This window comes from Canis aureus, chromosome 9, assembly GCF_053574225.1.
Source record: "Canis aureus isolate CA01 chromosome 9, VMU_Caureus_v.1.0, whole genome shotgun sequence".
Taxonomy (NCBI): Eukaryota; Metazoa; Chordata; class Mammalia; order Carnivora; family Canidae; genus Canis; species Canis aureus.
This window is the reverse complement of record NC_135619.1, coordinates 35,901,926-35,918,177: the sequence shown is the minus strand read 5'-3', so window position 1 is coordinate 35,918,177 and position 16,252 is coordinate 35,901,926. Positions and strand designations below refer to the sequence as shown.

General features: G+C 41.5%; 1 long non-coding RNA gene and 1 pseudogene across 1 annotated transcript in view; both read left to right on the top strand.

Moving 5' to 3' along the window:
- The window catches only part of LOC144320102 (uncharacterized), a 47,429-nt gene that overhangs the window by 11,185 nt on the left and 19,992 nt on the right, over positions 1–16,252 (top strand). Inside the window, exon 2 of the long non-coding RNA XR_013385684.1 lies at positions 415–520. This is a non-coding gene — a long non-coding RNA (uncharacterized LOC144320102). The remainder of the gene's footprint in view (positions 1–414; positions 521–16,252) is intronic.
- Positions 8,270–9,267, top strand: LOC144320640 (malate dehydrogenase, mitochondrial pseudogene; annotated as a pseudogene).

The window sequence follows — 16,252 nt, the reverse complement described above, 5'->3', positions numbered from 1 at the left end:
ATTTCTGAAAGCTACACTCCAAAGTATGCCAAGAGAAAATAGAAATACAAGTTTACAAAGCAAAGCAGTGGTGGTCAAGGGAAGGGGCGGGGGTAGGGGATGGGAAGGGGTGGAAGCAGTGACCTCGGTACAAGCTACCAGCGAGGTCTATAGAGTGGGAGCCTAACGTTAAAACCAACTAAACTCTGCCCTTATTTATCTAACCAGTAAATATTGTCATATTTACCAACTAATCTGCCCTTTAGTATCATCACGCCCTGACCATTCCAAACAATGTCAGGAGTAAAATACTCCTCTCTGCAAAAATCCTGTTTGTCTAAGTTCTAAACAATTCTGTGGTTTCTGTTAAATTTTAATAATATTTAATAATATTAAGTGTTAACATTTCAAGTTAGCACATTTTTTATTTCTTAGGCCTTATAATCAAGCAAGCTACTGAAAGCTAATTTGGAAAACTGCCAAGGGCACTGTACCTGGACTCACAGACTCAGCTTCAAGTGTTTGTTACTGTGACAAATAGGTAAGTTTAATATCTCCTCTTTTGTCAAAAAAAAAAAAAGTATTAATGTGTTTTAAAATTATTAATCCGGAGACGCTTATGTGGCCCAGTTGGTTAAGCCTCTGCCTTTAGCTCAGGTCATGATTCAGGTGGGGTCCTGGGATAGACCCTCAGATCCTGGCTCCCTGCTCAGCGGGGAGTCTGCTTCTCCCTCTGCCCCTCCCCCACCATGCACTTGCTGGCATGCTCTCTCTCTCTCAAATAAATACATAAATAAATAATCTATTTTTTCATTTTTGTATTTTTATTTATTTATATGAGAGAGACAGAGCACGATGGAGGCTCCATCCCAGAACCCTGAGATCCTGACCTGAACCTAAGGCAGCTACTTAACTGACTGAGCCACCCAGGTGCCCCTCATTTTTTATTCTAATCTTTATTTTATTTACAATCATTTTTCCTTTACTTGCACAGCTGTAAGTACAAAATGTGATAAAAGAAAATATTCAGTGTCTATGTTTCTTTTCTGGACATTATTATTACTTCAGTTTATGATTTTTATAAAACATAATTTTGTGGGATGCCTGGGTAGCTCAGCCATTAAGCTACTGCCTTGGCCCAGGGCGGGATCCTGGAGTCCCAGGATCAAGTCCCACAGTGGGCTCCCCGCAGGGAGTCTGCTTCTCCCTCTGCCTGTGTCTCTACCTCTCTTTCTCTCTGTGTCTCTCATGAATAAATAAATAAAATCTTTAAAAAAATAAAAAACATAATTTTGTTGTATAAGACAAGGAAAGTGTTAAAAAAAAAAAGATGATCTTCTTTAGGTACCAAATATACTATGTGCTCTACTAAAGTGAAGAAAATAAATTATATTATCTGAATGAGGAGATAAGGTCTTCTGCTTAATCAAATAATCTAGCTAATGGTTTTCTAATAGTGTCAATTCTTATAAAATGATAATGAAAAGCAAAACTCAAATAAAATTAGATTGTGTCCAAATCAATCTTTGATAATTAGAAAGGTCTTACAATGAAAAAATTATTATTATGATCAGTGATCATATGAATTATTGTAAATGTATGCAGGAATGCTCGCTCACTAGTGGAAGCACTTGATAAGACTAAGATAAGTAGTAGAACATTAAGGAGTTAAAAAGAAGGCTTTTAGTGAATGTTGCTTATTTTATACTTCCATCTCTCAAAGACTATAAAAGTCGTTTACAGTTTACTGTGATCAATCTCAAAATTTTCAGGTCCTTAAAATACAATTTTATTAAAAAAAACATATTGTCATATTTACCATTGTTCCCACTTAGATTTATATGTTTCATGAACTAAATAATATTTTAGGTCTTTTGTAAAACAAAAGACTTGGTCCCTCCAAGTCAGCTGGTTAGATAAATTTTTCTTTATGCAACTTTTTGTGGACTCATGCCAGGGTAAAGATTCCTGAAACACTCCTGGGTAAGTCTATGAGGCAAAATAACTGCAATGTGAAATTACAGACTATTTGATGAAAAGATATCAGTGCTCTGCCATTCAGATCTCTTTGAATTTACTTTTCAATTGTTGCTGAAAACCAGTTCCTACTGGTCAAGGGTAGGCTGTGGACCTTGATCAGGTTTTCACAACCCACTTCTATTTTCTACCCCAGTAGCCTCAGGCACAAATAGGCACCTACAGGTTCATTTGGGCATCAATGGAGTGGCATAAAGCTCAATATTCATGCTGAAGCTGCATTAGCTACACAAATCTGACATCCTGTCAACACATTGACCCAAATTTGTATATGCAAAGGTTTGCCTTCGCAACCTTGGCAGCTATCTAAGGGGATCTCCTCTGAAAGGAAGCCCATTCCTTGGGGGAGGAGATGCTTCCTCAAAACCCAGTCTTTATCAAATTTCTCACTTAAAGAGACATTCATTGCGTTTCGTCCAGAAGTAAAAATGTGAATGAACTGGAATTCACAAGTTTCCATAAATTGTAGCACATGGTTTTTACTGCAACTTTTGCTGGCTATGAAGAAAACAACAGCTTCAGTCAAAATTAAAATTATCATTCAGCAATTGGGTAACACTCCGTCAGGCCCCCAACTAAGCACTATGGCTCTAAGAAAAAGCACCTGGCAGGTACTCACCAAGACAGGTTCCTATGAATAAACACAATTGCCTATATGCGTATGAACTGAAACTATCATTAAAACTCTAAGGGTAAAAAAATAAATAAACAAATAAAAAATAAAACTCTAAGGGTGGGGCAGCCCAGGTGGCTCAGTGGTTGGGAGGCTACCTTCAGCTCAGGGCATGATCCCGGGATCCCGGGATCGAGTCCTGCATTGGACTCCCTGCATGGAGCCTACTTCTCCCTCTGCCTCTGTCTCTGCCTCTGTGTGTGTGTGTGCCTCTCATGAATAAATAAATAAAATCTTAAAAAAAAAATAAGACTCTAAGAGTGGTAAATTCCAAGTGAGTGGCATAAAAAATAAATGTTATACAAGCTCCTAGAAAGAGAAATCTATAAAACCAGGGGCACCTGGGTGACTCAGTCGGTTAAGCATTCCTTCCGCTCAGGTCATGCATGATCCAGGGGTCCTGGGATGGAGTCCCAGGTTGGGTCAGGCTCCCTGCTCAGCGGGGAGTCTTCTTCTCCCTCTGCCCCTCCCCCTTGTTCATGTTCTCTGTCTCTTTCTCTCTCAAAAAAATAAATAAAATCTTAAAAAGAAAAGAAATCTCAAAAAATAAAAAAGGGGAAATCTCGGCAGATTGGAGGAGCAGGTGGGCAGGTTCTCATGCTTTAAAATGAGTCTTGGATGAATCTGAATGTTAAATAGTTGGTGTACAGTATGAACTATACAAGCTTTATGAAAAGTAAGACTTTTGAGTGGACAATAGCATATGCCTCCTTAGCATGTTAGAGTATGGTATCTTTCTATTTAATGCGAATACTACTATGCTGAATCATATTCAGTTCCCAGGTCCTAAGATATCCCAGTCATTTTCAGCTATTCTTCAGATTTTCTCTCATAGAGTGAAATATTCTGTATCTTCCACTCTAAGAACAGTTACTCCACCATCTTACCTGGACATTAAGTGGCAATGTTCCTTTTTTGCTTTCCACAAATAGAGCATGCCTCTTCATCCACCACCCTGAAGAGGTTGACATGTTCCTTAAGTCACTTCTAGATCAACCCTCATCATCCTCCTCCACCTTGAAAATTGTGAAGTTTATGCCATCTTGTCTTGCCACCTTTTCCCCTGTTGCCCCTGCCACTAACCACCCTCCAGTACTTTGTTCCAAGTATCTCTGGATCCCAGCCCCTGCGGTCCTTCAGTGACTCTTGGAACCTACTGATCTCTCCGACCTCAGTGACCTTTACTGTTAACTACTGCCTTTTCTTTACATTCACGCAATGAGTCCTAATTTTTAGAATCCTGTTTATAATTTTTATTACCTTGTCAAGAAAATACACCTAGGAGTCATTTGCCATCACTCAGTAAGACTCAGTATCTAAGAGTAAGTAAGTGAATGTGACAACAATAAGTATGATCTCCACGTATATCTCTTTTGATGTATGAATCACACACCTACCACAGAGCATTCCTGAATGAATGATTGTGCAGTCTTTGTAAAAGTTACCAGTGACAATTTTGTTATTGTCCTATTCCTCTAAGATAAATGCTTGGGGGCTGTGCTTCCAAATTTAGAATTTCTGTGCAATTTTTTATTACTAAAAACTTAGTAACTACTAAAGCAAAACTAGTGAATATTAAAATTATTTATTGCTGGCTACTAATACAATGGCTTTTTAGTGACTAATTAAGTCGAGCTTATGTATGTCTAAAGCCATTAATTGGGATCTCTGGCCACATTTAAGCCACAGCATGGTGGCTACCAGGAGTGGGAGAGAGATAAGGTTTGAACTCAGAAGATCAGAGTTTAATTCCCAGAACTGCCACTTAATGGCACTGTGACCTCTGACAAATCATTTCTCAGTGTTCCTATCTGTAAAGTAGGGATAATAATAATATTAGCTCAGATCACTGAATGCTATCAAAAGAGGAACTACAGGGGCAGCCCAGGTGGTTCAGCGGTTTAGCGCCACCTTCAGCCCAGGGCATGATCCTGGGGATGCAGGATCGAGTCCCACGTCGGGCTCCTGCATGGAGCCTGCTTCTCCCTCCCTCTGCCTGTGTCTCTGCCTATCTCTCTCTCTCTCTGTGTGTGTTTCTTATGAATAAATAAATAAAATCTTAAAAAAAAAAAAAAAAGGAAATACATGTGATAGGGTACCTGGGTGGCTCAGTCGGTTAAGCGTCTGCCTTTGGCTCAGGTCATGATCCCAGGGTCCTGGGATCCAGTCCCACATAGGGCTCCCTGCTTCTCCCTCTCCCTCTGCTGCTCTCCCTGCTTGTGCAATCTCTCTCTCTCTCTCTGTCAAATAAATAAATAAAATATTGTTTTTGAAAAAAGGAAATAGATGTGACAATAGTTGATAAGTTTTAACAAATATTAGTTGTTATTTCACAGTATTTTACTAAATAAAATTCATCATAGTGTGATCTCCTGGCCAGACTGCCTGGATTTAAGTCCCACATACCCCAGGTACTAGATTTCTGACCATGGGAGGCCTTTACCTTCTCTGAACCTTAGTTTCCTCCTCTGAGGGACAGTACCTATGTCATAGAGTGTTGTGAGACTTTAAGTGACAAATAATGCAAGCCCTTAAAACACCATCTGGAAAACTGTGGAATACTAACAAATGTTCATCCATTCACTCATTTATTCCACAACTGTTTTTTTGAGTGCCTACTCCATGCCAGACTTATTCTAGGACTGGGAATACAGTTATAGAATACAAGAACCGAAAAAGTCCTCACCCCCATATAGCATATATCTTTGCTGGGGTAAGGAAGGTTTTATTATTATTGCAAATAACAAAATGAATGTATTTGGATGTGATACATGCTATGAAGAAAGAAAATGTGCAAGATGCTATGGGATGACTTAGGATTTCTGTTACTATTAATCAGAAACTGAGTTACTATTACCATTAGTATTACTACCATGCCTCTTCCTTCTATAATTTCTATTTTTTAAAAGATTTATTTATATATTTTAGAGAGTGAGTGGGGGAAGGGGCAGAGAGGGACAGAAAATCTTTAAGCAGACTCCCTTTTGAGCAAGGAGCCCAATGGGGCTCTATCCCAGGACCCATGAGATTATGACCTGAGCTGAAATCAAGAGTCAGACACTCAACCAACGGAGCCACCCTGGTGCCCCTTAATCTTTCCTTCTATATCTACACTGTGGAGGCACTTCTTTCTCATGCACATGCTCCACTTTGGCTTAGAGAGATATAAACACTTTTAAGGCATTTCCCTTCTTAGAAACACATAAGAACAATAACATCCCTAAACAGTACTGGAAATCTGTGCGCCACGTGATGAAATTACAGTTTGTAGTCAGAGAAATGGACAGAGAACTCAACTTTACTTACACTAGGATTCTGAAAGTCAGTCTCTTATATATGGGGCTCCAATATTTTTCAAATCAATACATGTTCATTATGCAAGTACTGCATGAAAGTCCCCACAGGAGACATAAAGTGATAAAAGAAAATAATTCCTTCAACAAGAAATTAATAATCAAGTTGGAAAAGAAAAGATAGTACTATATTTGAAGCTAAATAACCTAAAAGATTTTAATTACATTTCAAAACAACAGTAAGGGGGCGCCTGGGCGACTCAGTTGGTTAAGCATCTGCCTTCAGCTCAGGTCATGATCCAAAAATCACTAATTACCAAACAAATCATTTGAATAGGTTAGTTCAGAGGAGAGAATGACATCTTTAACTTAAGTAGGAAGGAAAACTGACATTTGAAAAACTGTGAAAAAGAGAGTATTTCAAGTGGAAGGAATAGTTTAAACAAATGTCTGTTGACATCTGAGTGTAAATACATTCCAACAGGAGGGAGTAAAACTATTTGCCTATAGAAGAATTCAGAAGGGTTAGAAATTGTGGCTCTAAGGCAGTATCAGAATCTAGAAGAAAAATAATATGAATGGAGTAAAAGTTCATATACAATAAAAATCTACACCTAGAGAATGTTTATTTCGTCTGTCTATAATGGAAATAAAGGATGTGAAAAAGAAAAGTGAGTCGAGGGCAGCCCGGGTGGCTCAGCGGTTTAGCGCCGCCTTCAGCCCAGGGCCTGATCCTGGAGACCTGGGATCGAGTCCCACGTCGGGCTCCCTGCGTGAACCCTGCTTCTCCCTCTGCCCGTGTCTCTGCCTCTCTTTCTCTCTGTGTCTCTCATGAATAAATAAATAAACAAAGTCTTAAAAATAAATAAATAAATAAAAGTGAGTCAAGCCGGAGAGCAAAGGGGAAATATATCAAGAGATTCTTGTACACCTTAAGGTAGAATATTGTGTTGCCACAAAGTGGTCCTTAGGAAGACTTTGCAGACACCTCAGGAAATGTTTGTGATACTGTGTTACATGAACAAATCAAACTTGCTATGGGTCTCTACTATCAATTAAAAATAGCTCTATGCATGTTAATGAAGAAATTATTTACATAGGCTATTAAAAAGGGTTAAGGGAAACCAACAAGGGATGGTGAGGAGCCACTGGGCTGCATCAGTGAAAAGCCAAATTCTGTCCTAGAGTGAAAGAAGACAAGGAGTGGCTGGGATAACCGGTTGGCCGCGGGTGGGGGTGGGGTGGAGTGTGGGAAGCTCAGCTGCAGAAGCTGTGGCCTTAGGTAGAGTAGTGCAGCCACTGCTACCCATGGGTGGCACAGAGGGTGCCAGGAGAGCAAACACTCTGACTTCTCTCTCCTCTGGCCGTGTGATCTTCTGCTGATGCCTCCTATTCATAGCTCCCAAAGAGAAGCCATCCAACAAGGAATCTGAATAATGTCAGAGGTCAGCCTCCATCTCCCTCCCAGGCAAGGAATGGAGGAAATGGAGAAAAGTAGAGAATGAATGCAGAGGGGAAATATGTGTATGTGTCTCTAAGCATGTGCACAAGTGTAGATGTGTATACAGTGTTTTGTGGGTGGAATAGAGGAGTTGAGGGGCAAATAATATGAAGGCAAGAAAATCAATTAGCAAGACAATGCAGCAGGGCCACTTTATTACATTTGTGGGACGTTGTGGGACTCTTCCTGCAGTAAAAAAAAAAAAAAAAAAAAAAAGTTTAAAATTCCATTTTAGGGACACCTGGGTGACTCAGCGGTTGAGCGTCTGCCTTTGGCTCAGGGTATGACCCTGGGGTCCGGGATAGAGCCCCACATCAGGCTCCCTGCATGGAGCCTGCATCTCCTTCTGCCTGTGTCTCTGCCTCTCTGTCTCTCTCATGAAAGAATAAATAAAATCTTTTAAATTAATTAATTAATTAATTTAAAAAACAAAATTCCATTTTATAATTACATCAATATAAGGAAAAATATAATCCATTCTGGATTATATCAAATTTTTTTCTGATTAAAAAAAATGTTTAACATTTTCATAGATCCCGGTCACCTGCCAGCCGCCGGCTCCTGCGCCTGCTCTTGGGCTCCCTGCCCGCTCCAACCAACCATGCTCTCTCCGCCCTCGCCCGCCCTGCCGGCGCCGCTCTCCGCCGCAGCTTCAGCACCTCGGCCCAGAACAATGCTAAAGTAGCTGTGCTTGGGGCTTCCGGAGGAATTGGGCAGCCCCTTGCGCTGCTTCTCAAGAACAGCCCCTTAGTGAGCCGCCTGACCCTCTACGATATTGCTCATACACCCGGAGTGGCCGCAGATCTGAGCCACATCGAGACCAGAGCAACCGTGAAAGGCTACCTCGGACCTGAGCAGCTGCCGGATTGCCTCAAAGGCTGCGATGTGGTGGTTATTCCAGCCGGAGTCCCAAGAAAACCAGGCATGACACGGGATGACCTGTTCAACACCAATGCCTCAATTGTGGCCACCCTGACTGCTGCCTGCGCCCAGCATTGCCCCGAGGCCATGATCTGCGTCATTTCAAATCCGGTCAACTCCACCATCCCAATTGCAACGGAGGTTTTTAAGAAACACGGAGCTTACGACCCCAATAAAATCTTCGGCGTGACGACCCTGGACATTGTCAGGGCCAACACTTTCATTGCAGAACTAAAGGGTTTGGATCCTGCGCGAGTCAATGTTCCTGTCATTGGCGGTCATGCCGGGAAGACCATCATCCCCCTGATCTCTCAGTGCACTCCCAAGGTGGACCTTCCCCAGGACCAGCTGACAGCCGTCACTGGGCGGATTCAGGAGGCCGGCACGGAGGTGGTGAAGGCCAAAGCTGGAGCAGGCTCTGCCACCCTGTCCATGGCATACGCTGGAGCTCGGTTTGTCTTCTCACTTGTGGATGCAATGAATGGGAAGGAAGGAGTTGTCGAATGTTCCTTTGTTAAATCCCAGGAAGCAGACTGTGCCTATTTCTCCACACCATTACTGCTGGGGAAAAAGGGCATCGAGAAGAATCTAGGCATTGGCAAGATCTCCCCTTTTGAAGAGAAGATGATAGCAGAAGCCATCCCCGAGCTGAAGGCCTCCATCAAAAAGGGAGAGGAGTTTGTGAAGAACATGAAATGAAAGGGCAGCCAGCTAGCAGTCCGTTTCCCTAACTTATGAAGGCATCATGTCCCTGCAAAGCCATCTCCTGCCCTCATGTTTCCGTTGCGTTAACCACCAGAGTCATGTTAACGTCACCGCCCCTTCCAATCGCAAGTCCGTCAGTGTGTACATCAATAAAAGCAGGCTTCCATTTTCTTTTAAAAAAAAAAAAAAACATTTTCATAGATCCCTAAAATTATGTCTACATGCACTGTATCCACCATGTCAAATGGTGCAGTAGGTCCTGGCCTGCAGAAGATCAGACCTGACCTGAATAGTGGAGTTCTGATAGAGAACAGAAAAGACATTCAAAATAGTTTGTGAAGGGCTTATTTACAAAGCTAATTTACCAGAGGCTGGGAAAAAGCTGCAGAGGAAATGTCCTCAGGAGGAATAGTGGCTTTGACTTGAGGAACCCAGTTGGCCTGGGATCACATTGCAGGGAAGAAGCCACGATTATAAATACCCTGGCTTTATTTTTCTCCTCTCCTTCCCATTGACTTAAGCCAAGCAGAAACCAAGGGCATGATCACCACTGATGCTGTTCACACATACTCATTTCCCAAGGCAGAGCACTGTTGGAAGGGCACATCTATCAGACCCACTGGAAGCTATGGACACAGGTGGCCTCTCTAGCATGGGGTTGGGCTATTGGTTTTTGGTATCAGAATCAAGGAGAATGTTTCTTAAATAAGATTATTGCTCCCAGCCCCCACCCCACTCCCCTGGCCTGAGTTTCTGATTCAGTAGGTCTGGAAGTAGGTCTACGGGTTCCAAGAACTTATAGTCCTAATAAGTTCCCAGGTGATGTTGATACCATTGATTTAAGGAGCACACTTTGAGAACCATTATCCTAGTGGGTTCTTCATAGACTCTTCAACCATACATATTGTGGTTGATCACTGTAACTTCAAGCACCTAGAACAAAGCTCAATAACATAACAGATACTGAATAAATATCTGATTACTAAATGAATAATTGGGATGCCTGGATGGTTCAGCAGTTGAGCAACTGCCTTTGGCTCTGGGCGTGATCCTGGGGTCCAGGATCCAGTCCCACATCGGCCACCCTGTGAGGAGCCTGCTTCTCCCTCTGCCTGTGTCTCTGCCTCTCTCTCTGTATCTCATGAATAAATAAATAAAATCTTAAAAGAAAAAGAACAATTAACTTAAATAAAACCTAATCAAAGCAAATTCTCCTGACTCAGTCATCTATAAAGCACTCAACAATCCATGACATAGATTGAGATGATGGCCAAACAAACGAAAGATCTGAGATTCTGGGTGGCATCTTATAATTCAGGGCTCTGTCCTGGGCCACTTCAAATCTTCTCACATGTCAGAAAGGCCTATTTACTACGTTAACATGATGCTTCAAATATTTTATTCAGTGTGAATAACATAGTGAACAACTCCATCATCAGTGTTTCCATAGTATATTAAAAATAATCATTCATCCATCAAATACTAAGTTACAGAGCTAAGGGCCATTGGAGATGCTAATCCCTGGGGAAACAAAGATGAATGACTTCTGTCCTAAGGGCTCAGTCTAATGGGAAAAACAGATATTTACACAGAAAAATTGTGGTAAATATTATCTTAGGAGTGCACTGTGGTAAATATAGAAGTATAAATAGTAAGCAAGGAGTAGAAAAGAGGAAGGAGGCAACTCTGCCTTGGAGCTTCAGAGAAAGCTTTGCAGATAACTTTTGAGGTGGGTATTAAAGTTGGAGTAGAGGTCTTCCAGATTTATAAATGGGAGAAAAACACCCACACTGAAAATCTACCTGCGTAGACAATGGCAGTGTTGGAAAACTAATGAAAGAGGAGTGTGAATGGTTACATAGTAAACCAGGAAGAGCTAGCTAGAAACTGACAAGGGATAAAGCCAGAGAGGTAGATTCTATAGAGAGCCAGCTAGGATAGTCCCTGGAACAGACTCGAAAGAGCCTTCCATTCCAGAACCCGAAAGTGGGAGGAAGCAGCCCCTGCCCGTCTCCCACAGCACACTCTACATACTTTTCCCACAGTAGTTACTTCATTAGATTGAAATTCTCTGTCATGTTTTCAACTTTCCTATTAGACCATAACCTCATTAAGGGCAGAAACTCTTTTTTTTTTTTTTTTGTTAAGATTATTTATTTATTTATTTGAGAAAGAGAGTGAGAGAGAGAACACAAGCAGAGGGAGTGGTGGAGACAGAGGGAGAGGCAGGCTCCCCACCGAGCAGGGAGCCCAACATGAAGCTCAATCCCAGGACCCTGGGGATCATGACCTGAGCTGAAGGCAGACACTTGACTGACTGAGTCACCCAGGTGCCTTAAAGGCAGAAACTCTTATTCACTTTTCAGCACATGGTCTGGTATATGGTAAGCAATGAATAAACATTTGCTGACCTGAAGGAGCCTGAGGAGGTCTTTCTCTCATAGGATGGGTACTGAGGAAGACTCCAGCTGGTCTGTTTAGCCCCACCTACAGACAGATGCTAGACTCTTCTTTCTCTCCCTTCCATTCTTCTCTCCTACCATTCCACCAAGTATCTGGAGCCCCATCTGTCACCTGCAGGGCTCTGAATCTCCCAAGATTTTGAAAGGGGTGTGAGGTTGTCCATAGCAGAAACATTAGAGGGAATAGCTATTATTTTTTCATTCTTTGGGATTTTGATGTATCAACAAGAAAGAAAGAGGAGATCTAAGTGTTTCTGTGGAGTGGTGGGAAGTCAGGGGATAAAACAACATTGAAGGGCAGCCCCGGTGGCCCAGCAGTTTAGCGCTGCCTTCAGCCCAGGGCATGATCCTGGAGGCCACAGATCAAGTCCCATGTCAGGCTCCCTTCATGGAGCCTGCTTCTCCCTCTGCCCGTGTCTCTGCCTCTCTCATTCTCTGTCTCTCTCTCTCTCTCTCATGAATAAATAAATAAAATCTTTTAAAAAACAACAAAAACAACATTGAAGACCTGAATGACTGGTAAGAATAAAGAAGCTAAAGAAAAGAGTGAAGAGCATCTGGCTGGCCCAGGCACTGGAGTATGTGACTCTTGATCTTGGGGTTGTAAATTCAAGCTCCACATTGAATGTAGAGATTGCTTCAAAATATAATCTTAAAAAAAAGGAAGAAAGAAAAAGAAAAGAGGTAAAAGTATCCCTAGTCTTGGTCCTTCAATCCTGCTTTGTTAGAAGACACAGAAAACATTCGCATAATCATGCTGATTCCTCATTGTAGCACCACATAAAGATGATGCCTGGCACATTTTAAACATCAATTTTAGAGGCACCTTAGTGGCTCAGTAGGTTGGACATCTGCCTTCGGCTCAGGTCATGATCCCAGGGTCTTGGGATTGAGTCCTGCATTGGGCTCCCCACTCAATGGGGAGCTTGCTTCACCCTCTCCCTCTGCCTCTGTCTCTCTCTCACTTTCTCTCTCCCAAATAAATAAATAAAATCTTTTTTAAGAACCCACCAATTTTAAATATCAGTTGAACTAGTTAGTTGTGACTCAGCCCAACTCATCTCTCTTCTACCTATCCACTTGGGAAAAGAACCATTTAAGCTTCCTCCTAAGTTTAGCTATTATCAGGGACTTTAAATAAGTGTAAAATTTATTTTTTCTTTTAGGACTGGATATAACCACATCAACAAAGCTCTATTAGAAGTGCTTTAAAAACCTGAGGTCTCTGAATTTACTCCTTTTTAAGTTCTGTAATACTTCTATTCTGCTCAACTACATTTATGTATATGGGCTGTTTGTTGCACAAGGGCATCCAGCTGAGGGGACAAATGGGAGCTCAAATCCAGCCCCAATTCTGAATAAGCCCTGTGCCCATGCAGTACATACACCCAGAAGAGTCAACTTTTATTTATTTATTTATTTTTTAATCCACAGAGCAGTTTTTATCCAGGCCAGTAGTGGTCCTCACTATATTCCCCTATCCTTCTTATGCCCCATTCTCTTCTGAAAAGATGGGCTGAAATCTCAATGATGATGCCACCATTCATTGGCTTCTCCATCACAGATATGCCACAGCATGTGTACCTACAAAATACAAGTGGCTTATTATGGCCATCTACTGGGAAATGGAAATAGCTTTGTTTTATAGAACGACAATCATTATATTAGGGATTTTCATGTAGTTAAAAATTACCTGATCACTCATAACCACCTTATTTCTAGAATATTATGTCAAAGAAATTTGTCCCACAACAGAACAACTCAAAAAACAATAGTTGCCTCACCACACACACACACACACACACACACACACACACTAGTATGGTTCCTCCCGCTGAATGAAAGTAGAGCTTTCCTATGAAATCTTTTGTAAACTAAAAAGGCATAAAACAAAGAAGCATTATGAGGAATTCATATTTAAAAAATTTGAGCATCCTCAGACCTGAAAGCTAAACTCTCTCAAGGCTTTTCTGATACCTTAGGACACATCTTACTAATGGTTGCACAAAATAAATTGAGATAAAGCACAGATGCTCACAGACACTGTTCAAAGCTATGGCAGCTTGATGCTGAGATGCTGAGTGTAGGCCCCAGAGAAGAGCCTGATCAGGCCACTCTTGCTTCTTATAGGGTGCACACTGCCACTATAAGGTCTCGCTGCAAAACAAATGTTGAGTGCTCTTTTCACTTTTCACCTTTTTTTTCCCATAAAAGCAAAAATCTTTGCGTTTCTTCTGGTTAGCAAAAACAGGTACTAATGCAGGTATTTCCTAAAAGTGAAGTGGAGAATTTTCGAAAAGTGGGGGATATTTGTCCTATATAGAGGTAATGGATATGTTAATTAGCTTGATTGCAGTGATCTTTTCACAGTTGTATGCATTTGTCAAAACATCAAGTTGTAGGGGTACCTGGCTTAATCAGTTGGTAGAGCATGTGACTCTTGATTTCAAGGTTGCAAGTTTGAGCCCCACTTTGGGTGTAAAGATTTTAAAAATAAAATCTTAGGGGCAACTGCGTAGCTCAGTCAGTTAGACATCTGCTTTTGGCTCAGGTCATGATCCCAGAGTCCTGGGACTGAGCCCCACATCAGGCTCCCTGCTGGACAAGAAGCCTGCTTCTCCCTCTCCCTCTGTCTGCTGCTCCCCCTGCTTGAGATCTCTCTCTCTCTCTGTGTTAAATAAATAAATAAAATCTTTTAAAAATATATTAAAAATAAATAAATGAAATCTTAAAAAATACATCAGGTTGTAAACTTTCAATATATACAATTTTTATATGCCAATTATATTTTAATAAAACTAAACAATATAAATCAATTTTTTTAAAGTAAGCTCTATGTCCAACGTGGGGTTTAAACTCATGACCCTGAGATCAAGAGTTGCATGCTTTACTGACTGAGCCAGCCTGGTACCCCAATATAAATCAATTTTTAAAATAAAAAATAATGGGGTTTTTTTTGTTTTGTTTTTTTGTTTTAAAGATTTTATTTATTTATTCATGAGAGACACACAGAGAGAGAGAGAGGCAGAGACACAGGCAGAGGGAGAAACAGGCTCCATGCAGGGAGCCGGATGTGGGACTCTATCCAGGGTCTCCAGGATCATGCCCTGGGCCAAAGGCAGACACTCAACCGCTGAGCCACCCAGGCGTCCCAATAATGGTTATTTAATAGATACTTGCTCTGTATGTAACTTGAATACAGGTTAGGACCAGGTAAGATTGAATGAATAGTTAGGATAAAAATTTGTCCATGTGTTATGACTACTTATATCTTATACTAGATAGAAGTTTATTTCTTTTTCATTTGAGTCAATGTGAAAATTTTTCAAGGCTAATGTGGTCATCTGTAGTTTAGACTATTCTCATTTTCGATTCTACTAACTCTCAAGTGTGGATTTGACTACATAATCTAAGATGACAACACAGCCATCACATCTACCCTCTAAATAACTGGACGGAGGGCAGCCCCGGTGGCTCAGCGGTTTAGCGCCGCCTTCAATCCAGGGCCTAATATGAATAAATAAATAATAGAATCTTTAAAAAATAAATAACTGGATGGAGTCATATAGCCATCTAAGGGAGATGGGGAAATTTTGCTGTTTTCCTGGGTAGTCTGGTGTCCAGATAAAAATCTGGAGCTATAGCTAAACCGAAAGGGATCTCACAGGACAAGTAAACGTTGTGTCAAAGCATGGGTTTCTTTCTTTCTTTCTTTTTAAGATTTTACTTATTTTTTCATGAGTGATACACAGAGAGAGAGAGGCAGAGACACAGGCAGAGGGAGAAGCAGGTTCCATGCAGGGAACCCGGTGTGGGACCCGATCCCAGGTCTCCAGGATCACGCCCTGGACTGAAGGCGGCGCTAAACCGCTGAGCCACCGGGGCTGCCCCAAAGCATGGGTTTCTTAACTGAAGATCATGCAAAGATCCCAAGAGCAAACTAACAAAAAGTTATAACTACCAAATTTATATGTCATAAAATTTCTTTTTCTCACTGATTAAAGGAGGGAAAACGTTGTTTCAAGTGTCTGTTCTATAAACAGGATTATCCAAAAGGGTTACATACAAATATGAGGGGCACCTGGATGGCTCAGTGTTTGAGCAGCAGCCTCCAGCTCAGGTCTTGATCCCGAGATCCTGGAATTGAATTCCGCATCGGACTCCCCACAAGGAGCCTGCTTCTCCCTCTGCCTATGTCTCTGCCTCTCCCTATGTCTCTCACAAATAAATAAATAAAATCTTTAAAAAAAAACAAATATGAGTAACTAAAGATAAATTCAAGGTAGCATATAATCCACCTCACATGGGTGTTACAATGGTGAGACTCAATGAAGTAGGAAACAATTGGTTATATGGACACATGTTTTGTTTTTTAATTTTATGATAGTCACAGAGAGAGAGAGAGGCAGAGACACAGGCAGAGGGAGAAGCAGGCTCCATGCACCGGGAGCCCGACGTGGGATTCGATCCCGGGTCTCCAGGATCACGCCCTGGGCCAAAGGCAGGCACCAAACCGCTGCGCCACCCAGGGATCCCAAACTGCCCTCCTTTTACTAGATGCCTTGAGTAGGAGTCATTCTCTCTTCCTTAGACTTCTGGGACCACTCTCTCCTATTCTCCTTTTCTTCTGACTTCTTTTCAGCCTCCCTTGCTGATTCTTCCTTCTGTCCACCCCAGCATG